The 25,238-nt window shown below is 34.9% G+C and overlaps 1 protein-coding gene across 1 annotated transcript in view; it reads right to left on the bottom strand.

The window, feature by feature from the left end:
* Window positions 1-23,650, bottom strand: part of LOC116581985 (coiled-coil domain-containing protein 22-like) — a 106,039-nt gene extending 82,389 nt beyond the window's left edge. Inside the window, 1 exon segment of the mRNA XM_032329329.1 lies at window positions 23,554-23,650. The gene's annotated coding sequence lies outside the window, so the exon portion shown is untranslated.
* Between the last annotated feature and the right edge of the window lie 1,588 nt (window positions 23,651-25,238).

Genomic DNA, 25,238 nt, shown 5'->3' with positions numbered 1-25,238 from the left:
CTATATGGTAGAAAAGTCAATCGTTTTGCTGGAACATATACTTTCAAGTCTTGGCATTGAAAAGATCTGTAGTGAGGAAATGGGAGTGATGGTGGCAGCATACTGTGGGAGACACACGGAGGGCTAACACTGTAAGTCAGGTATGGGAAAGAAGAGTTGAGAGAGAGCAAACCACAAGCAAGCCAGCAAACGAGAGAAGGTCTGACATTCTGCGTTATTACACTGCCTTGTCACCATCATCTTCTATCCCAATCTTCAATGAAAGACCACAAAATTATCATATGGTTTCACTTACTTGTGGAGCATAAGGAATAACACAGAGGACATTGGGAGAAGGAGAGAATAAATGAATTGGGAGAAATCGGAGGGGGAGACAAACCATGAACCATGGGAGACTGTGGACTCTGAGAAACAAACTGAGGGTTTGGGAGGCAAGGTGGTGGGGGGTTGAGTGAGCCTGGTGGGGGGTATTAAGGACAGCAAGTATTGCATGGAGCACTGGGTGTGGTGTATAAACAATGAATCTTGGAACAGAAAAAAAAAAAAAAAAAAGACCACAAAATTTAGGGCACCTAGGTAGCTCAGTTGATTGAGCAACTGACTCTTGGTTTCCTCTCAAGTCGTAATCTTAGGGTCAGGAGACTGAGCCCTGAGTTAGGGGAGTCTGTTTCTCCTACTCTCTCTCTTTTTGCCCCTGCCCTCACTGTGCACTCACTCTCTTTCTCTCTCTCAAATAAGTTAATAAAAAAATCTTAAAAAAATAAAAGATTACAATATGTGAAAGTTTTTCTTTTTTTTTAAACAAGATCAGGTAATTGCATTGTGTATGGGGCATAAATAATGAATTTTGGAACACTGAAAAATAAAATAAAATAAAATTTAAAAGATCAGGTAATTCACTGATTTTGCATTCACGGAAGTGCCAAATCTTACAAATTCTGAAGGCAAAAATGTTAGAGCTCAGAAGCAGACAGAGACAGACAGAGAGCAAGAGAGTGAAATAGAGGGACATAGAAAACTGCGAAAAGCACAGAAATAGTGAGTGGTCTCTAAAGGATGATCAGCTCTGCTTTGAGAATTTGGGCCCAGTGTCATGGATCTGGGTGGTGGTAGGGTGGGGTACAGCTCACAACAAAATTGTACAATTGTGTGTATGAGCATGTAAATACGTACATATATGTGAATATATACATACACATATGTGTGACTATATATATATATGAGGGGATTTACATATATACATAAAGGAATTAAATATATACGTGAAAGAATTTTATCAAATATTGATAATGGCTATCTCCCTGGGGATGATGCTATGTGAGATTTTCATTTCTATCTTCACCTATACTTTTTATTTTCCAAATTTTCTACAGTGAATATTATTTTAATATGTATATTAACTATAATTTCCCTAACAAAGTCTAGGGTTGCTGAGCATCTCTAGCCAACCTCTGTAACGGTAAGAACTTGAGCATACTTCAATGACCTTTAAATCAAATGACACTTTCACTTGTATCTTTTTAGTTGTTCAGGGATTACACTGGTAATTTCTAATAAAGTAGTAATTTTTACTAGTTAATTTTTTTTAAGATTTTATTTATTTATTTATTTGACAGAGAGAAATCACAAGTAGATGGAAAGGCAGGCAGAGAGAGAGAGAGGGAAGCAGGCCCCCTGCTGAGCAGAGAGCCCGATGTGGGACTCGATCCCAGGACCCTGAGATCATGACCTGAGCCCAAGGCAGCGGCTTAACCCACTGAGCCACCCAGGCGCCCACTAGTTAATTTTTGATTCAATTCTATTAATGCCTCTGCTACTGTTACCTCTTGCATCCTGCTTTTTTTCCTCAGCATTCACTTTTCTTCATGCTTAAGTTTTATTTTAAAAATATCTTTCAGTGAAAGTTTATGAATGGTTAACTTTTTAAAATCTTTGTCTATCTGCAAATATCTTCATTTTGTTAATTTTAGGATAATCTTTACAGAAAGGTGATCTCAGAAGATGGAGAACAATTTCAGAGTGGCAGTGTCCACAAATATCACTTATTCCAATCTCTTTAATTTAAAACAGTAGGACTGAGACCCAGAGAGGCTGTGGGTTGCTTCTCTAACATTTAGATCCCAAGCATGTGGGAAAGATGGGCAGAGTGATTTCATTCTTTTACCACATGGTAAAGTCTGGGATAAGTCTTTAAGATAAGCTGTTTTTCCCCTCAAGCATGCTATCCAAAGGCCAAGTGAATGGGTCTGAATTATGGAAGGCAGAAACGAAGCAATAAGATTGTTTCTAACCTATACCATGACACAAACCGCAAGGCTGAAGGAGCGAGGTCAGTCAATATGTATGTTATTGCATTTAGTCTTGGCTGGAACACTATCACAGACAAGCCTTAATTCTGGTTTCTGCTCGTTGTAACTGCAAAAGTCTGCCAGGTCCCTTGTGTTGAATTCTTACTGTAATAGTCTTCCCCCCTTCTGGAAAGTGTCAGTATTCTGTGTATGAACAAGGCTATCCACATCTATAAATTGATTCTGGGAGCCAAGTGAAAACCCTCTTGAAGCGACAAAGTCAAATTAACTTAACACAGATACACTGAGAATAACTGGGAAGAAACACACACACACACACACACACACACACACACACACACACATCACATGAAGAACTTGCTAAACTCTCTGAGTTCCATAATCCACTTCGTAAGGAAAAAGCCACTGAGAATAATACCAGAAATTCCCAAAATATGTGTAACTTAATAAATTCCTTCTCCTTCGACTCCAGTAACTAAATATACTACTAAAATATTACTAATGCTTTCTGGTTTGCATATACCTCACATAGCTTAATTCTTTCTAAGATTGTGGGCATTACTTACCGTAATGGCTCCCATGGTCTCCACTCACATCTCCTTGGCAGGACTCATTACTCAACCCAGCAGCTGCCAGAGGGAGTGTTACTTCTGACTGCTCTCACCTGTGTTCTTCTAAAGGCATTGCCCTTGCTCTAAGGGAACTGCCACACCTAAGATTTCTGCCTCCTTAAAGAATGAGGCCTGTGGCTTCCTCCAGAGAGCATTTATGTTATCAATCTGGTAAATGTTTTCTTTTCCCCTCTCTATCAGAAAAGAGATTCCCAAGCAGTTTTTGCTCACCTGGCGATGACAACAGAATGCATTTACAGTCACACCTGTAATCTCTTCCACCCTCCAAATGTCCTTGGACTATCTGGCCTTTTAACAGAATATTATATTGGTCCATCCTATTGATAAAACACTATTTCTCAAAATGGCAAAAAATGCCATTGACATTGGAGACCTTTGTAAATGTGTGTTTCAGAAGAAGAAGACAGTCTCTACAAACACTCTGAATCCCTACCATATTACTGTTATTAGGGTTTTGTGGTCTGTGTGTGCTGAGATATAAAAAAAGTAAGAGACACTGAATCTGGCACCTCCCATCACCAAGAAAGAGACACTTTTTGTCTCTTAGAGTACAGAAGTTTTTAATTTTACTAAAGCCCAATTTATCAATCTTATTATTTTTTTTCATGCATAGATGATGCCTTGAGGGGTTTGTTAAAAAACTCATCACCATACCCAGGGTCAGCTAGATCTTCTCCAACATTTTCTTTAGGAAGTTGTATAGGTTTTCATTTTAAATTTAGGTCTACTATCCATTTTGAATTAATTTTGAGATACTTGTAAATGTCTGTGTTTAGGTTCTTTTTTTGACAATAGTTCCATAATCATTGTTGAAAAGGCTATTCTTTCTCCATTGAATTGCCACTGTTCCTTTTTCGACCATCACTTGACTATATTTTATGGTCCTACTTCTAGGCTCTGAATTCTGTTCCATTGTTCAGTGTATCTATTCTTGGCCAATACTGTGGCATCTTAATTATGGTAGTTTGCCAATTGTCTTGAAACTGAGTGAGTGAGTGTCCAACTTTGTTCTGTTGCTGCAGTATTATTCTGGGTATTCTTGGTCTTTTGCTTTCCATATAGTCTTCAGACTTAGTTTGTTGCTATCTACAAAATAATTTGCTGAGGTTTTGATTGAAATTGGGTTGAACTTAAGGATCAAGTTGGGAAGACCTGATAACAACACTGAGTCTTCTAGTTCATGAACATGGACTATCTCTGCATTGATTTAAGTCTTTTTGAGTTCTCTCACCAGAGTTTGTAGTTTCTAATATTTAAATTCTGTGTATGTTTTGTGAGGTTTATCTTGCTTCAACTTAGGGGGACCATAATAATTTGTATGTTTTTAATTTTAAATCCAAGGTGTTTATTGCTGGTCTATAGAAAAGCAGTTGATTTTTAAATATTGATCTTGTATCCTGTAAACTTGTTATCTTCAGTTATTTGTTTCAGGAAGGCTTTGTGGTTTTTTTTTTTTTTTTTTTTTTTGGTCAGTTCTTTGGTATTTTCTACATACATGGGATTTTCATGTCATCTGTGGACATTTTATTTCTTCTTTTCCAATCTCTGTAACTCTTATTTTTTTGTTTTATTGCATTAAATAGGACTCCAGTAGGAATTAGAAAAAGAGTTATGGGAGGAAACATCTTTGTCTTGTTCCTAATCTTGGAAGGAAAGCTACAAGTTTCTCAGCATTAAGGATGATGTTAGCTACAGGGTTTTTGTAGAGATTCTTTATCAAGTTAAAATTTCCCTCTATTCCTAGTGCTGAGCATATTTAACACAAATCAGTGTCGAATTTTGCCAAATGCTTTTTCAGCATCTATTGATATATCAAGTTTTTTTTCTTCTTTTCTGTTGTTGATGTGATGGATTATAGTACCTGATGGTCGAATGTTGAACCAGCCTGGAATAACTGGGGGAAATGTGGTGTATAGTTCTTTTTATACATTATCAGATATCTACTGATAACATTTTGTTGAGCATTTTTGCATCTATGCTCATGAGAAATATTGGCCTGTAATTTTCTTTTAATGTCTGCCTGGGTTTGGTACCAGGGAAATGCTGGCCTTACAGAATGACTTAGAAAATATCCCTTCTGTTTCTATCCTCTCATAGAGATTGTAAAGAATTACTCTAATTTCTTTCCTTAAATATTTGGTAGAATTTACTAGTAAACTCATCTGGACCTGCTGCTTTCTGCTTTGGAAGGCTATTAATTATTGATTCGATTTTTTAAAAACTTAATAGGTGTAGGCCTATTCAGACTTTTTCTTGTGTGAGGAGTTGACAGATTGTATCTGTCAAAAATTGATACATTTCAACTAAGTTTTCATATTTGTGGGCATTGAGTCATCTACAGTATTCCTTTATTACATTTTTAATGCCCATGAAATCTGTTGTGATGTCTAATTTTTCATTTCTGACAGTAGTAATTTCTGTCCTACCTCTTTTTTTTTTTTTTCTTTTTAAAGTAAGCTCCATGCCCAATGTGGGGCTTGAACTCACAACCTAAGAACAAAACAAAGAGTCCCAAGCTCTGCTAATTGAGCCAGCCAGGCATCCCAACCTCTCTTTTGTACTTAGCCTGGCCACAGACATGTCAATTTCATAGATTTTTTCCAAAGGACCAGCTTTTGGTTTTGTTGCCTTTTTCGTATTAATTTCCTATTTTCAATTTCATTGATTTTTGCTTTAATTCTCATTATTTCTTTTCTTCTGTTTAGTTTGGATTCATATTGCCTTTTTTTGGTAATTTCCTTACATGAGAATTTATGTTATTGATCTTAGATTTCATTCTTTTCTGATATATGCATTCAATTATACAAATTTCCTTCTAATAACTGCTTTTGCTGAATACCACTAATTTTGAAAAACTGTACTCCATTTTCTTTAATTCAAACTGTTTTGGAATTTCTCTTTAAATTTCTTCTTGACTTATGTGCTGTTCAGAAGTGTGTGGTTCAATTGCTTCATATTTGGGGAATTTACCACTTACTTTTAAATGGAGTCTTTATATTTAAAATAGGTTTCTCGCAAACAATATACAGTTGGGTCTTCCCCCCCCCCCCATTCTGAAAATCTCTATCCTTTAATTGGGATATTTAGACAATTCACATATGAATTGTTGCTATAATTGTGTTAATATCTATCATAGTTGTAACTTTTCTGTTTGTTGCACTTGTTTGTTTTCTTTTCCCCTTCACTTTCCCCCTTCTTTGGTTTTAATTGAGTATTTTATGTGATTCCATTTTATTTTCTCTTAGCATATCAGTTATAGTTCTTTTTTAAAATCTTTAGTGCTTTCTCTTGCATTTGATCTATATATTTACAAATAAACAAGGTTCACTTTCAAAAACACTGCACATGGTCAAGTACCCTAAAACAAAGTATTCCCAGTTCTTCCCTCTCATCAGTTATACTGCTGATTATTTCACTATCCATATGCTATACTCACCGAATACATGTTAACTATTATTATTTTAGACAAAGTTGTCTTTTAGAGCAATTAAAATAGGAAAAATGAAAGGTTTGTTTTATCTTCATTTAATCCGTCTCTGATGCTCCCACTTTTCTTTATATGGATTTAAGTTTCTGACATATTATTTCTCTTCTACTGGATTTCTTGTAACATTTCTTACAGGACCATTCTGCTGGTAATGAATTCCTTCACTTCTTATTTGTCCAAAAAAGTCTTTATTTCTCCTTTGCTTTCAAGAGTAATCTTGATGAATATAAAATTCTAGATTTATGATTTTTGCATCATTTCTAAAACATTTGCTATGATTCTTATTCTTGTTCTTCAATAGATAAGGTATTTTTCTCCAACCTCTTTTGTTATTTTTAGTTTATTTTCTCTTTGAATATCATATGCTTAGGTATAGATTTTTTCCTATTTATCCATCGTATAAGGTATGCACTGAGCTTTGGGGATCTGTGATTTGATAGTTGTCATTAATTCTGAAAATTCTATTATTATTGAAGATATTTCTTCTGTTCCATTCTCATCTTCTTGTATTCCAATAATGTGGAAGTTATACTTTTGATTTTATCCCAACTCGTGAATGTTGTTTTTTTCTTTTCTTCATTTCTTTTCTCTTTGCATTTCAGCTTAGTAAGTTTCTATTGACATAACCAGGCTCATTGACTCTCTCCTTGAATGTGTCTCTTTACTGAGGTGCCCAGGAAAGGCATTCTTCATTTCTGTTACTGAATTTTTGATTTGCAGCATTTCCTTTTGAGTTTTCTTAACAATTTTCCTTTATCCACTTATATGTTACCCATTTATATTTGCATATGTCTATTTTTTCCATTAAACCCTTAACATATTAATGATATGTATTTTAAATTCCCTGTTTGATAATTTCAAAATATATGCCATATCTGAGTCTGGTTCTGAGGCTTGTTTTGCCTCTTCACATTGTACTTTTGCTTTTCTTTTAGCATTATTTCTAATTTTTTGTTGAAAGCCTGACATGATGTATCAGGTAATAGAAACTTAGGTAAATAGACTTTTTGTATAGTGTTTTATGTTAATCTGGCTTTGTGAGCTATGCTTAATATTTATTGTAGTTGTCCTTTCTAGAAGCTTCAAATTCTTCTAGTGACCTTGCTTTTGATGTAGTGGTAAATTGTGAATGAGGGTAAAGAGCCAGAAATCATCACTCCCAACCTCACAATAAAAAATTAAGCAAACTTAAAACCAAGTGCTCTATAAACTTATGGTAAAGTCTCAGTCTTTTAGAGAGTCTGAATCCCTGATCTGTGACCTTCACAAATATTTCTTTCAAACATGAATTTGCATGTGTTCTTACCACTCCAGTAGAATATTTGACAATTTGATACTCAATAATCTATGAATTGCTTTTAAAATCAATGAGAACCTAGAAACCATTTAGCACAACTCTCTCATTTCAAAGATGAGGAAACTAAAACTCAAGGAAGTAAAAAAACTGCCCAGATCAGAAAATAGGACTTTCAGTTTTTAGTTCTATGTCCTGATATATACAACACATACAAAGGATACTGGGGCGGGGGGGTGGAAGAAAAAGAAAAACAAAAAAAATAAAACAACTTTGGGTGGGACTTCAAAATACTTGGAAATTACTTTGTATTTTCAAACAATTTGGGGTCCATCAAATACACATTTATTAACAGTTTACCATGTGACAAGCTATCAGGGTATTAAAAGAACTATATTCCTTGCTTCCAACAAACTCATAGCATAGTGGGGAAATTAAATGAACAATAGTCAACTGAGAGCTGTGGAAATACAAATAGGGAGGAATGGGTTATGCCAGAGTTGGCCATGCAAGCAGAGTAGATGCCACAGAAGAAATGGATTTGATCTGGGTCTCAAGTACACAAAGGAAGTATTCACTGGATGAAGTACGAGTGACAAGGGACATGATGAGTAATGGCACAAAAATGTAAAAGAGCTTGGTACCTTAGATAAAGGTGAAGCATGTAGTGCAGATTTAGTGTGTATGGTAGGAATGTGGGGTAATAGTAGATGACTTTCTTCGGAAAAGGTCCTCAACTATGGCTGTGTATTAGAATCCCCAGGCAACTTTCAAAAAAAATACTCATATCCAGGCCTCCTCTTTCAGATCAAATTATACTTGGAAATCTGAAAGCAGTTGCAGGCATGCACATTTGAAGAGCTCTCCAGGTGATTCTTGTGTACAAGGTTGAATACCAGTGTATTTGGATCACACTTACCTGATGCAGGATCAGATCCTGAATATTTCATGACTTTTAATTTCTAAGCAAACATTCTTAGTCTTAAAACAGTAACTTTAATGACTCAAGAACCTAACTTTTGCTGAAGCTATTGTAGTTGTTAAAACACTTCTTAATTCTCTGCCATAAAGTGAACATCAGAATCAGGGTAGGAGACTATTTAAAATTATTTATTTTTTTAAGATTTATTTATTTATTTGAGAGAGAGCACATGAGGGGACAGTCAGAGAGAGAGAGAGAGAGAGTATCTCAAGCAGACTCTCCTCTGAGCTTGGAGCCCAACGTGGGCCTAGATCTCAAGACCTGAGATCATGACCTGAGCTGAAATCAGGAGTCAGACGCTCAACCGACTGAGTCACTCAGTAGCCCAGGAAACTACTTAAAATTAAAGGAAAAAAACCTATTTCCCCAAATATAGCTTCCACTCAGAAATCTAATGACCCTGGTAATAAAGAAAGCTCAATGTAGGACATTCTCAACTTCCCTGGATTTACCAAATCCTCATATACAATCTCAATTGAGAAGTTCCCCAGCATTGTTTTAATTTGATCATTTCAGCTTTTGTCCATTTAAAAATATTTATTACATATCAATTGTGTGCCAGGCACTGAGGCGAGTAAGCTCTGAGGACACAGCTGTGAATAAGACAACCCCAGTGTCTGCATGTCTGCTCACACTCGGTCAGAGGACTTTATTCCTTCAGTTGACTTCAGCACTTCTAATTTCATCCTCTAATTCCCAAGGAAAACAAATAACTCATAAAATTTTGGAGTTTGATTAAAATATGTAATTTATATCCCCCTTCCTATTGCCCTTCCTCCACTCATCTTCTTGATGAATCTCTTAAAAATACCCCTGTCGCCAGGTGTCACCTCCCTGTACACAAATCTCCAATAGATCCCCATGGTTTACTATGGTGAATTTGTGGGTCATTTTTATTTTATTTTATTTTTTTACTTTTAAAAATATATTATTTATTTACTTGATGGAAAGTGAGAAAGCACAAGCAGCGGGAGCAGAAGAGGGAGAGAGAGAAGCATGGATCCTGATGTAGGGCTTGATCCCAGGACTCCAGGATCATGACCTGAGCGGAAGGCAGACACTCAACCAACTAAGCCACCCAGGCACCCCTATAGTCATTTTTAAATCTCCTCTTCCATCTCACCCTTTCTTAAGGATTGTGGTGCTCGTGCCTGTTATTGAGATGAGTAAGGTCCATTTCCCAGGAGTAACAGCATAGAGAATAAAATACAATTTCCATACACACACTGCGGCCACACCTGACCCACACACCCATTCAGCTTTATCAATCCCGATATAGGAATGTTAGTGCACTCAGTGTTGTTTACATATTTTCTGTATCACTGCCTGAAGTCTCTTTCTTCACCCTTCTCTCTCACCTAAAAGGCCCCAGTGCTTTTGCCCTCTTCAATTCTTCAGCAATTATTTTTTTTTCTTAAAATATTATTCACATTATTATTTTCATCTCTATTTACCTCAGCACATCCATTAGCTTCTTGAGGGACCAGAGCTGTATTTTGAAAAGGCGTGCATTATTCATAGCACCTGGAAGTCATGGGCACATAGAGGCAGTATAGGATGAAGGCAAGAGCTTTGGGTTTGGAATTTAACAGACCTCGATTCAAATCTGTTTTAGAACCTGACAGACTCACAACTCTACATCTATTAACTTGCCACCAAGGGAACATAGAGTAGTGAAGAAATTCACTTAGCTATTTACTGGATAGAAGAAGAAATCAAGGGCTTTAAATGCTAGAAAGGAGCTATTAATAGAGGCTATGCTACTTCATCATGAAAGACCAGCATTATGTTAGAATAGAATGAGTCCACATGTCCAGTACAATTAGTTGAAATAAGTTCCCTTGCTCATTGGTAAAAAATGTCTTCAGTTAGGTTCAATAAGGGTCTAGGGTACTAGCATCATTCAAATTTCATGCTTTCTGTCTACATCAGTTGTTTAGAGTCAGTTATGAAATATGATAGTGAATTCTGATATCTACTATATCAGAAAAGTAGGAAAGTGCTACTTTAAGTGGAATATTCCCTTTATAAAGGATTGTTTAAAAATTTTTTAAATAGTTAATATGTATACATTGTCTAGCATATAGTAAACACTTAATAAAATTTAAAATGGCACTTTTATTGAGTAATATTTGCTCATTGATTAATTTTTATTGGTCCCAAAAAGCACACCCTTGAATTTTTATTATCTTTGGAGAGAATTGGGAGAATGAGGAAAACTAAATATATTGATTTAATAAATAATACATAAGGGGCCATGTGGCTGAACTGTGATTCCCCCAAGTTCATATGTTTAAATATTAACTGTAGAACATGACTATATTTGGAGATAACACCTTAAAAGGAATTAAGGTAAAATTAGATCACATGGTGGACATAATTCAATATGGCTGGTATTGTCATAAAAAGAGGAGATGAGTAGGACACAGACTCACATAGAGGAAGGACGATATAAAGACATCTATCTACAAGCCAGGGAGACAGTCCACAGAAGAAACCAAATTTACTGACACCTTGAACTTGGAATTCTAGCCTCCAGAATTATGAGAAAATACATTTCTGTCATTTAAGCCACCTAGTTTGTCATGGCTTAGTTGTGGCAGCAAACTAATACAGAATTTGGTATGGAGAAGTAGGGTATTGCCACTGTAACAAATTGTGGAAGTGGCTTGGAACTGAGTAATGAATGGGTAGAGGCTGGACAGGTCAGAGCTGCATTTTAGAAAAATAGGGGGAGATGAACCATGACAGACGCTGGACTCAGGGAACAAAATTGAGGGTTACAGAGGGGAGAGGGGTAGAGGATTAGGTAACTGAGTGATGGGTATTAAGGAGGGCATGTGTGACAATGAGCACTGGGTATTATATGCAACTAATGAATTGTTGAACACTACATCAAAAACTCATGATTTACTATATGCTGGCTAATTGAACATAATAATTTAAAGAATGAAAAAACATAGATTTCTCTGAAAAGACTTTAATGGTGCCTCTGGTAGGGTATCAGATAAGGAGAAGGGACATGTTACTGGAAACTGGAGGAAAGGTGATCCTTATTATTGCAGTAAGTGGCATAGAATTTGACTGATTTGTGTCTTAATGTTTTGTGGAAAATAGAAGTTGTAAATGATGAATTTGGATAGTTAGCAGAGACTTATAAGCTAAATGTTGCAGGCATGGCCTGGCTTCTCCTTGCAGCTTATAGTGAAATACAAGAGGAAGTAGATAAATTTCTATGCTAAAAGGAACCAGACTTGAGATGAGGAAAACTATCAGCCTAATCATTGCAGTTTTAATTTGCATTTCCCTAATAGATAATGATGTTGAATGTCTTTTCATGTGTTTGTCATCATCAATTTGTCCTGTTTCGTGAAACGTCTGTTCATATCTTTTGCCATGTTCTAACTGGATTTTTGTTTATTTATAATTTTGTTGTATTTTTTGTTTTACTGTTGCATTTTAAGAGTTATTATCTTCAATATTATTCTTTGTCAGGCATATGGCTTACAAATATTTTCATCTACTTGAAGGATCTTTCAGAAGAAAATAAGTTTAATTTTGATGAAGTCCAAATTAATTTCTTTTTATGGATCATTGAGTTTATGGATCTTCAAGTCACTTTGTGTCAAGTTTGTGAATTTTTGCCTAGCCTTAAATTCCAAAGATTTTTCTTCCTATACCTGAATTTCCTAAAAGTTTTTTTATTTTTCTGTTTTACATTTTAGTCCGTGATCCATTCTGAGTTAATCTTCGCATCAAGTGTGAGACTTTGGTTGAATTTCACTTCTTTGCCTATGGATATCCACTTGCTGCAACATTATTTGTATTAAAAGGCTATCTTTCTAGGGCCCTTGGTTGGCTCTGAGCAGCTCTGGGCTATCTTCCTGGGGCCCTTGGGTTGTTAAAAGCCTCTGTCTTCGGCTCAGGTCACAGTATCAGGGTCCTGGGGTTGAGCCCCGCGTTGGGCTCTCTGCTCAGCAGGGAGCCTGTTTCCTCCTCTCTCTGCCTGCCTCTCTGCCTACTCATGATCTCTGTCTGTCAAATAAATAAATAAAATCTTTTAAAAAAAAAGGCTATCTTTCCTCCATTATATCACTTTGCACCTTTGTGAAAAATCAGTTGGTCATATTTATCTGAAGCTATTTCTTCGTTCTCTGTTGTGTTCTATTGATCCATGTATTTATTGGTCCCTATGACAATCACATACTGACTTGATTATTTTAACTACCTAATAAGTCTTAAAATCAGGTAGACTAAATTCCTTGACTTTATTTATTTGCAAACTTATTTTAGCTATATTCTACTTCTCTTGCATTTCCATACGCATTTTAGGATAGTCATACCTATACCTACACAAAATTTTGCTGGGATTTTGATAATAGTTGTATTAAGCCCATATATCAATTTAAAGAAACTTTTTTTTTATCTTTACTATGTTGGGTCTTCTAACACACAAAAAGTATGTCTCGCCATTTATTTAGACATTCTTTAATTTCTTTAATTTCTTTTATTAGTATAATGTTGTTTCAGGATATAAGTCTTACACATGTCTTGTTAGATTTAAACCAAAGAATTTAGTTTTTTAGGTGATTGTAAACGGTATTTTATTTTTAATTCCAGTATCCATGCGTTTGCTACTAGTATATAGAAATATAATTTTTTTTTATCTTATATCCTGTGACCTTCCTCAACTTATTGTATGTAGATACCTTGTTAGCCATACATAAAAGGCAGTTGATTTCTTCCTTTCTAATTTATATGTTTTTACTTCCTCTTCTTGCTTTATTGCATTGGCTAGAACTTCCAACACTGTGTTTAATAAGAAAGGACATCCTTAACTTGTTCCTGATCTTAGGGGGAAAGCATTCAATCTTTCATCACTAACAATAGTGTTAACTGTAGATTTTTGGTAGATGTTTCATGTGAGGTTGATGAAGCTACCTTCTATTCCTATTTTACATAGAGTTCCACCATGAATACCAGGCCAATTTGGTCAAATTATTTTTTTGCATCGATTGATATGATCATGCGGTTTTGCTTTTAGCCTCTTTTATAGTAGATTACAGTGACTTATTTTTGAATATAGAACTAACCTTGTATCCCTGGAATAAATCCCACTTGGCCATGAGTATAATTCCTACTATAAATTGCTAACATCTATTTGTTAATATTCAGTTACAGATTTTAATCTCTGTATTTATGATATAGTTGCTCTGTAGTTTTCTTTTTTTGTACTTATGATTCGGTTTCTTTTGGTCAGATTAATCCCAGTATCATAAGATAAAATGGGAAGTGTTTCTTTCTCTTCTATTTTCTAGAAGTGGTTGTTTAGAACTGCTCTTAAAGAACTGAAGTTCTTTAACAGTTTAACAGAACTCTCCAGTGAAATCATTTAGGCCTAAAAATTATTTTGGGGGGCAATTATTAAATAATGAGCTCAATTTTTTAATAGTTATAGGGATATTAAAATTACTTATTTAGTATTTACTGAATTTTGGTAGTTTGTGTTTTCTGAGGAATCAGTCCTTTTCACTTAACTTGTTATATATGCATGCATGTAGAATTATTTCTAACAGTTCCTTAATATCATTTTAGTGTCTGCAAGGTCTCTTATGACATCCTGTTTCATTCTTGACATTGGAAATCTGTTTTGCCAGAGGTTTGTCATTTTTATTGGTATTTCCAAAGCGCTGACTGTTTCATTGGTTTTACCTATTGCTCTTTTGTTTCAGCTTATTTCTGTTCCTTTCACTATTATTTCTTTCCTTCTGCTTGTTTTTGTTTATTTTGATCTTCATATTCTAGATTCTTCAAGTGAATGCATAGATTATTGATTTGAGACTTTTCTTCTTTTCTAAAGCATTCATTTAGTGCTATCACTCTCCCTCTCCGCACTGTTTTTGCTGTTTCACACATTTTTTATATGTATCTTCATTTTCATGCAGTTCAACACATTTACATTAACCTTAGAATTGGTTTTTGGCCCATAAATTATTTTGAAGTATGTTGTTTAGTTTTCAAATGTTTACAGATTTTTCTGTTATTTTCCTGTTACTGATTTCTACTCTAGTTCAGCTGTGGTTAGAAAACACTCAATCTGAGTTTGTTCATCTTTAAATTTGTTGAGGTTGGATTTATGGCCCAAATATGGTTTATTTTCTATGAAACTGGATTACATCCCATCCATTGATGACACTGAGTTTTTCTATACTCATGCTAATTTTCTATTTGTTCTATTAATTATTGAGAGAAGGGTGTTGACTTCTTCAAATATAATTGTGATTTTGTCTATTTATCCTTTCAGTTCTATCAGTTTTTTTAAATAAACTTTATTTTTTAGAGCAGTTTTAGGTTCACAGCAAAACTGGATAAATATACAGAGATCTTCCTTCTGTCCCTGTCCATACACATGTACAGCTTCCCCCATTATCAACATCCCCTACCAGAGCAGTACATTTTTTAGAGTCAATGAAATTGCATTGACATATTATAGCTCAAAGTCCATAGTCTGCATAAAATTACATATAATATCAAACCTTTTCAGTTGTACTTAAAATAATAAGGGAAAGTACCCCTCTCTTATCAGAGGTGGTACTCTCAATGTAGTATTTTTAAAACACCAAAATGTATGCAAAAAAACCTATGTAAACGAAATATCAAAACTTTTAAATAAAGACAGGATTAGTATTACTGTGTTTCCTCTTTTCTTAGGCTCCAATGTAGCCCCTCTTTTGCACTGTTATTGATCCTGTCTATATTTAAAAACTCAAGATTTACTCCTGTAACAAAGAAAACAACAATCAGGTTTAAACAAGAGAGAAACTAACTTATTTCTTGCATAGAAGAAGTCTTGAATCAGCAGCTCTCGGCTGGGAAAGAGCTCTATGGCACTATTGGGAATTTGGGTTCCTCCCAATTTATTCCACTAAATTCAGCCTATGGCTCCCTTTTCAAGGTCACCTTGTGGTTATGCTTAACTCTGTTAAGGAAGAAGGAGGAGGAATAACAGAAAAGCACAGAATCCTTCTGGTAAAGACTCATCCCTTTGCATTTCTAGCTGGCAAAGAAGGTTGGGAATATGGTCTTTTATTCTGGGTTGCAATACATTCAGCTAAACATCAGGGTTTGCTATCTAATGAAGAGGACACCAGATGATAAGGGAAGGATTAGGAATCTCTACCATACATTCAATATCTTGTTAGGTCCCAAAGTCTGAAGGACATTGACCCAATCTCTATTTATTTCATGATTCCATAAATATTAGACTAGCAATAATAATAAATACTAATAAACAGAGATAATTTTATTTGGAACAAAATACACAGTCAAATGCACCAAGTATAGAGTGCAAGAATTTTAAGGTACTTGAATGTTGAGAACTGTTGGAAAACATCAACACTAACTAACAGCTCCTTCCTTCCCATGCTCTTCATAAGACTGACCTGGAAGTTCTCACTTATCATCCTGGTCAATGTGAATGGGTGCTATTTCAGATCTAATGCACTGACACAAAGTGCATAGGCTTTATTTTCCCCCATATCAATCTCATTGTTCTGGGTATCTGAGAGGGAAGTTCCCATTAGCATCCAGACTATTAAATTCCCTCAGTTCTCACAGACGACAGCTGTGTAAAGGTGACTATAAAGTTTTCTGGGGCATCAGTCTTGGAGCAGTATATCTATTTCAGGAAGAGGGGAAGAATTTTGAACAAGGTCAATAGTTATTTTGTTTTGTTTTGTTTGCATCACCCCAACCAGTGTAATATCAGTATGGAAGCTCCAAACTGAGGGCTGAAAGACAGGATTTTATTATATCTTTAAGAGAAAAATGGGGTGCCTGGGTGGCTCAGAGGGTTAAGGCCTCTGCATTCTGCTCAGGTCATGATCTTAGGATCCTGGGATCCAGCCCCACATCGGGCTCTCTGCTCAGCAGGGAGCCTGCTTCCTCCCTCTCTCTCTGCCTGCCTCTCTGCCTACTTGTGATCTCTATCAAATAAATAAATAAAATTTAAAAAAATAACAAAACCTCTATAAAAAAAAGAGAGAGAGAAAACTCATAAAGCCATGAACCTGCAATGGAGAATTTTTTGTTTCAAACCAAAATTTTAAGAATAAATAAATAAACAGATAAACAAACATTAAAACTCCAGTAAAATTTACTCCAGTAAATTTACTCCAGTAAAACATTTACTCCAGTAAAATTTACTCCAGTAAAACATTTTAGTTTTCTTTGCTCATAATTATCTAATTTATAAATTTGATGTAACAAAACTTTACTAAAGATAAATCAGGGAAGATTTTAGTACACTTCAATTTGGGAGAGCAAGGGCAGAAAAAAACAAAAAGAAATAACAGTTGAAGAGACCTTGTCAATTGGAAAACACTGTATCCAACTGTTAGCGGTAGGATCCTGGTGGCTCCATAATGCAAGTGCTAAGCATGTGGTACCATCTCTCAAAGAGATGAAGATATTTCCCTAAGGTTGTACATTTGAAATGTGTCAGAGGGCTCAAACAAATCTAAACTTTCTAACTGCAGGAAAACATGCTGCCGCCCAGGCATGAGAACATAGTAGGCATGAAGAGAAGTAAAGCAAAAGCCACAGCTGGGGCAGTGCTAGAGACTGGCAGAGAGGCAGGTATGCGGGTAGCCCAGGGGTCCTCTAGTGTTCATAAGTCACTGATGTCACACCCTGCTATCCACAAAGGATCCCCAATTTTCTTTTACCTCTTACCACAGTTTTTTTTTTTTTTTTGAAATGTGAAGTTCCCTATTTAATTAATTTATTTAATTATTGTTCATAATTCTTCAATTCTGTTCTACTCTTATGCTACATAATTCTGTTCTACTCTTAAGCTACATAATTCACCCAAATGGTGAATTAAGAGAAAACTGGATTAAACAAAAAGAACCATATTGGTTTAACCCAAGGAAAAAAATTCAGTGAAAGAGCATTCTTTTCCACTTCAAGGCTGATGGTTTCTCACCTTAATGTATGAGAAGTAGGAAAAACCATTCTGCACCCAACTCTGCCCATAAAATGACTGCAGCATATAAACCCTTGGAGGCACCAACAATTGCCCAATTTATCTGTGGGAAGTTTCTGTCTCTCTCTCTCTGACATGTTCACTTCTATTTGCCAAATGCTCTCAGGGTGTCAGTCCCTTGTACCAGGGCACTCTCCACCAGATACATCACTCTAAGTTTTCTTTTATCTCTGTTCTGTAATTCCCCCAGATAGTTTTGTAATTCATTAGCAACTTGTTAGTATTGAGTATTCTTATGAGAGGTGTTAAATTTAACAAGAGAACCTGGGAATGAAAATCTCTTAATCCAAAGTTAATACTGGCTGGTAAACAGAATATTGTGGAGAACAGAGGTAGAGCTGTAAGGACTTCCAGTCATTCCCCAGGGACTTCTGAGGGGATGAACCTGCTCCCAGGGGCACAATCAGGAGATACCAACTGCCAACACCTCACCAGCTGTCCTTACAACTTGACTGAAACTCCTGAAGCCTGGTCATACTCTTTCTTCTGAAGTTTTGCTGGATTCTCAAGATACCCCAAAGACTCATGGGTTAAGGAGGAAAAAGGAGTTGCTTTTCCAGTTGGAAGAGTGTCCATAGCTGCAATCTTAGCCTACTGGATTCCAGTAGCTCTCTTTTGTGTTTCACATTGTGATTCAAGATGGCATAAGTAGCAAGAAAATTTATGTGGCATATCAGAAGCTTGAAGTAAAGTTTAAAATAGCAAAGTAATACATTCAGTTACAACGTTGTACACAACCCCATTTAAGAAATGATTCTTTTCTTTGTTTGCTTCATTTACTCTAAGATGACATTAGGTATTTCTTGCATGGTTGTAATTTTTAAAACCAAGGAGGGTAGTTCACTATGTTCAAGGGGGAAAAGGTATTTCTGTTCAGATATGTTAATAAAAATGGATTGCAATGTTGAATATCATTCTTTTAAATAAACTGACAGAATATAAATCTCTCTCAGTGCATCTTATCTCCTTTAAAATAATTCACCAGGAGAAAATGATCTCTTTTCTTCTTTTGCTCTGATTGGGTTTAATCCTTCTCAATTGTCTCCTGACTCTTAGCTGAAAAACAAAAGATAACTAAAGGCCATGGTAAGAGCTTAGGTTCCTATATAAAATGGGATTTTTGGTTTCTTCAAAATGTTGCTTAATCTAGAAGATATCATAATACCAGAACAGTTGTCAAATTAGGAGCCAGTTCTGGACTATCCTATCAATTGATATTTTCTCAACTTCTCCTTTTTCCAGACTCAGAATTCATTTGAGTTTTAATCAGATGTGAAGAATTGTCAAGAAATCAGGATTAATAAACCTAATGTGGGTAGATTTCCTGTTCTTCAAAATATGAGCAGCCCCTACTAAGAGTTGATTCTCATAATTTTCTGGCAGGAGTAAGGGGTGGAGAATGAATTGAATAATTTCTTCTTTATTACTCAGGACTTTGAGATTGCACTGTCTCTAGTTGAATTATAAAAGCTTTTATAGTGCAATGTCACTTGATGTTGACAATAGTAACAATTATTTTTATGTCCAAAATTTCCTGAAATCTTTAACTATATTGAGATATAATTGACACATAACTTCCTGTAAGTTTAAGGTGTACAGTGTGATGATTTGATACATATGTATATTACTAAATGTTTACCACAATAAAGTTAGTTAACACAGCCTTCACCTCACATAATCACCATTTTCTTGTTGTTATAGTGAAAACATTGAATCTCTACTCTCATGCCAACATTCAAGTATATAGCACAGTATTAATTACAGCTACCATGATGCACCTTAGTTCACGGGAACTTACTTATAACTGAAAGTTTGTACCCTTTGACCAACTTCTCTCCATTTCCCCCAACCCCAGTCCCTGGCAACCACCATTCTACTATTGGTTTTTATGAACTTGTTATTATTAAATTCCACATATAAGTGAGATCATACAGTTGATATTAAGAGGTAGGAACCCCTATTCATAGCCAAAAGAAACACTTTGCTAAAAATACATATATTTGCCCAGAAAAAGTGAATATTTGTTAAAAGATATTCTTCACTTAAAGTTTATTTAAAAAAAAAAAATTCATGTGCCCTACAATATGAAAGAGATTTTAAAAAGCTAAGAATCCTACTGTATTGAATCATATAAGTCACTGGAATAATCCAAAAGCAATTACTTTCTCAAGTTAGAAACACTATTTTAGCAAGATGGTCTCTGTTTGATTCAATATTTGGTGGAGACTCATGCCTATATGCATGAATGCTGCTGAGTTAGTTCAATCCAAGCAGTTTAAAAACCTCTTATATTCTCATACTAGGCTATACAGGCTCAATTAGGATCCATGAAAATCACTCTGACAATTAAAAGTAGGATAATAGAGAAATTTTGATAACATAAATCTTGGAAAATTTTTATGATTCAAAGAGGTGAGATATTTTAAGATAGAAATTGATCATGTAGATTTCATTTCTAGAATCCTAAGAATAGATGGAGCAGAGGATGCCAGGTGTGGACAGATGAGCCCTTCTTTCCATGGGTTACACAACAAAGAAGCTTATTAAAAGCAGAGACCAACTCTGACCCAGAGAAGAATGGTGTCCCACAGTCCACAGCAATAGGCACTCTAAGCTAACACCAACAACAAGAACAACAACAAAATGGTTGAAAATTTCTGGAGAAAACTCAGAATACTCTATGGCTAAGCTAAGCCCATGTGAAGGTTAATAAGAGATGTTACGAAAGAATGAAAAGCAAGGAATCTAGAATTCTGAAAATATCTAACAGCCAAACTCATTAAGATGTCATTGTCTGAAGCAACTGAAAAGGGAACTAATATTTGGGGAGCATCTCTGTTGCAAAACAAGATACTAGATGCTTTAAACATTTTCTTTAATTTTAATAACCCTGTGAAGTAGGTATTATTAACTTTCAAGGCCACAAAATTTATTAGTAAGTTAGAAAATCAGGATGCAATCCAGATCAGTGAGACTCCAAAGCCTAAGCATTCCCACTGCATTGCACTACTTATGTGGAAAAAGCAGCACACACTGGATAGTTGGTAAAATTAAGTTAGGTAAATTACAGATGCATTCATGCTTTTACCTATAATTCTATTCAGAGTAATTTACTTTAAACACCTACCTATAGGAGTCCAAAAATATAATTCACAAAGTTATTTAGTATTGCATTATTTGTAACAGTAAATGTGTGGAAAAACATAAAATGTCTTCTGATAAGGGAGTACCTGAATAAGATATCATTTGTTCATTGCATTTGTACATTGAATTAACTGGCTTAATTATGCAGTTACATAAAAAGAATGAAAAAGTTAACTATGTACATGTATGGAAATAGCTCTAGAAAAAATTCATTAATCAAAATAAGGTACAAAACACTGTATAAAACATGCTAACATTTATTTATATACATTTATATAACATTTATTTATATATAAGCACAAATATATACACTTATAAAGATATTCATCAGAAGAAACAGCTAAAAAATTAATTAAAATGTTTATATAGAAATGGTAAAGGGATATGGGTTGAGGGGACAAATAAGCTAAATTTCTTTGAGTTTCTAATTTATTTTTTAGCTATGTAGATATGGTTACTCGATAACACTAGTGATCAGGAAATTGAAAATGAAAACCTACAATGATATCACCTCATACTTGTTAGGATGGCTGTCATATATTCACAATGTAGAATAATGTTACTTTGTTAGCAACAGCTAACAAAGATATGGAGAGATTGGAGCCCTTGTACACTGTTGATCAGAATGTAAAATGGTTCAACCTCTAAGGAAAATATGGAGGCTCCTCAAAAAATTAAAAATAGAACTACAATATGACCCCCCCAATCTTACCTCCACCTTTATATATATCCTAAATAACTGAAATCAGGATTTCAAAGAGACATTAGCACTCTCATGTCTCCTGCAGTATTATTCACAATAGCCAAGATATAGAAAAAATTTAAGTGTCCATGAACAGATGAATAAAGAAAATGGAGCACATACATACAATAGAATAGTCAGCCTTCAAAAAGAAGTCAGTCCTGCTAAATGCAACAACATGGATAAACTTTGAAGACATTATGCTAAGTGAAATTGCCAGACACAGAAGGAAAAACACTGCATGATTTTACTCATATGAGTTATCTAAAATAGAAACACAAAAGGAAAATGATGGTTGCCAGGGGCTGGGGGGAGGTAAAAATGGGAAGTTGCTTTTCAATGGATATAAAATTTCAATATATAAGATGAATAAATTTTAGAGATCTGCTTTACAACAGTGTGCCTATACTTAACAATATGGCACAGTACAGTTAAAAATTTCTTGAGAGGGTAACTCTCAAGTTAAAAGAAGCCTTAATGTATTCTAATCACAATTTAAAAAAAATAACTAATAGGCCTATTTTAAAAAAGAAGTACAAAAGCAATCGTAAATTTGTTCAGCAGTTTAATTTCGGTGTTAATATTTATTTTCTTATTTTGACACTTGTGAACACTGTATTATGCTACAAGTAAGTAATCACTTTAACATTCTTCTACATTGTGATTTCAATGTATGGAAAAAGAGACACGAAGTTCAAAAACTAAGTAAATTTTCTGTTGTGTTGAAATAAAGACTACATAAACTCATTATTTTTAGAAAAAACAGTGTATCCGCAAAAGGATATGGGACGCAGCAAAAGCAATGTCAGGAGGGAAATGTGTAACAGTAAAGGCTTATATCTGAAAAGAACGAGGGTCACAGAGGAAGAGTTTACCCTAAAGAACTAGAAAAAAGAAGAAAAAATTAAACTCAGAGCTTGCAGAAGAAGAGCATGTGGGGTGCCAGGTGGCTCAACGGGTTAAGCCTCTGCCTTTGGCTCAGGTCACGATCTCAGGATCCTGAGACTGAGCCTTGTGTTGGCCTCTCTGCTCAGCAGGGAGCCTGCTTCGCCCTCTCTCTTTGCCTGCCTCTTGTGATCTCTCTCTCTCTGTTAAATAAATAAATAAAATCTTAACAAGAAAAATAGAAGAGCATAATAAAGACGAGAGTGGAGATCCATAAAATAGACATAGGAAAACAATAGAGAAAATCAGTGGGTGAAAAAAAAAATCCTTCTTTGTTTTGTTTTGTTTTGTTTTTTTTCAAAAAGAGATCACAAAATTAACAATCTGCCCCTAGAGTAACTAAGAAAAAAACTCAAGTAAATAAAATCAGAATTGAAAGTGGCTTACATTAATACTGACTTGACAGAAATGAAAAGGCTTATAATCTAAAAGAAATGCACAAATTCCTATAAACTTATAAACTACCAAGACAGAATTGTCAAGAAATGGAAAATCTGAACAGACTAGTAAGGAACAAGAAAACTGAGCCAGTAATCAAAAACCTCCCAACCCAGAAAGAGTTAGGACCAGATGGCTTCACTGGTGAATTCTACCAAACATTTAAAGAGGAGTTAACACAATTTCAAACTCTTCTAAAAAACTGAAGGGGAGGTAACACTTCCTAAATCTCTCTACAAGGCCAGCATTATCCTGATTCCAAAACCAAAGACACTGCAAGAAAAGAAAACTATATATCAATATTGTTTATGAATATTAACAGAAATACCCTCAGCAATATTACTAGGAAGCCAAACTCAACAGCATGTTAAAAAGATATACATACCTACAACCAACAGGGATTTATACCTGGAATGCGTGGTTGGTTCAACATGCAATAATCTGTAAAACACCACATTAAGAGAAAGAAAAAATACCCCACATGATTATCTTAATTGACGCAGAAAAGGCATTTAAAAAAATTCAACAACTTACCATGATAAAAACACTCACCAAGTGAGGAATAGAGGGAAATTACCTTAATATAATAAAAACCTTATATGAAAAGCCCATTGCTAACATCAAACTCAATAGTGAAAGACTGAAAGTTTTTCCTCTAAGCCTAGGAACAAGACAAAAAATGTCTACTTTGGTCACTTCTACTTAACATAGAACTGGAAGTGCTAGCCAAGAAAATATAGGCAAGAAAAAGAAAAAAAAGGCATTCAAATTGGAAAGGAAGAAACAAATTATCTCAGTTCACAGATGCCATGACCTTATATGTAGGAAACACTGAGATGAAAACAAACAAATGTTAGAACTAATAAACTCACTCAGCAAAGTTGCAGAACACAAAATCAACATGCAAAAATCCATTGCATTTCAATACACTAACAACTAACAAACTAAAAAGGAAATTAAGAAAAGAAAATAACATTTTCAAGAGTATCTAAAAGAACTGAAAGCATTGACACGGACAGGTAGCTATATATCCATGTTACAGCAGCACTATTCACAACAGCCAAAAGCTGAAAGTAATCTAAATGTCCGTCAGTGGATGCATGGATAAACAAAATATGATATATGCATGCAATGGAATATTATTCAACCCTAAGAAGGAAGAAATCCTGATACATTCTACAACATGGATGAGTCTTGATGACATACTAAGTCAAATAAACTAATGACAAAAGGATAAATATTGTGATTTCATATATATGAGGTCAAGTTCTTAAATAGCGTGGTGGTTGTCAGGGGCTTGGGAAAAGGAGAAACAGAGTCAATGTTCAGTTTCCATCTGGGAAGATGAAAACAAGTTCTAGTGACAGATAATGGTGATGGTTGCACAACAATGTGAATATACTTAATGCCAATGAACTGTATACTTAAAAATGGTCAAAACCATACATTTTATGTTATGTATATTTTACCACAATTTAACAAAATAACTCATTATTGGTGCTGGATATGTTGCTTCATATCCAGTCACAAAATGACCAGTTGCTTCATTATTTACGGTGGTGATAATCGGATTTCTCCATTGTGAATGTTCATTTTCCCCCTTACAACTGGGAAATAATCTATGTGTCAGTATTTCTAGCACCATCAACGTTTAAGAGATGATACCTCTATCTATATGTACGTGCTTATGTATACATATATATATATATGATACAAGTATAGCAAAGCATAACAATTGTTGATTTAGTAGTGAGTATATGGGAGAGTAATTATAGTATTTTTTTCCTGCTTTTAAATATGTTTACAATTGTTGGAAATAAAATGTTGAAGATGCAAGAGGCTATCTAAATTGTGTGGAACAAGATCAAAGGGGGCAGTAGAAATAAACAGGTTGCTGAGGTAGCTAAACAAATTTCATTGTGCTTCAAATACTCCTCACTCCCAATAACCTTTCATTCATCTTTTCCTAGTGTGTATACATTTGACTGTTGATATAAGCTGAAATTGCTTATATCTGTAGATCTCAGATGAAGGTGATGTTTTTCTTCCCAGTAGATTATAAGCAACTTGAGTATAGCAACAGCATTTTTTGTTCTTTTTGTCACTTCATAGTCACTTTATATTACTTACACATACACATACTACAATGATTCTAGGTCACCAAGAGACTCATTAAAATTGCAGGAAGGAGGTGATAGATTACACAATATGCCTCAGTT

Source organism: Mustela erminea, chromosome 21 (assembly GCF_009829155.1).
Source record: "Mustela erminea isolate mMusErm1 chromosome 21, mMusErm1.Pri, whole genome shotgun sequence".
NCBI lineage: Eukaryota > Metazoa > Chordata > Mammalia > Carnivora > Mustelidae > Mustela > Mustela erminea.
The sequence above is the reverse complement of the archived record's forward strand: the minus strand, read 5'-3'. Positions and strand labels throughout refer to the sequence as shown.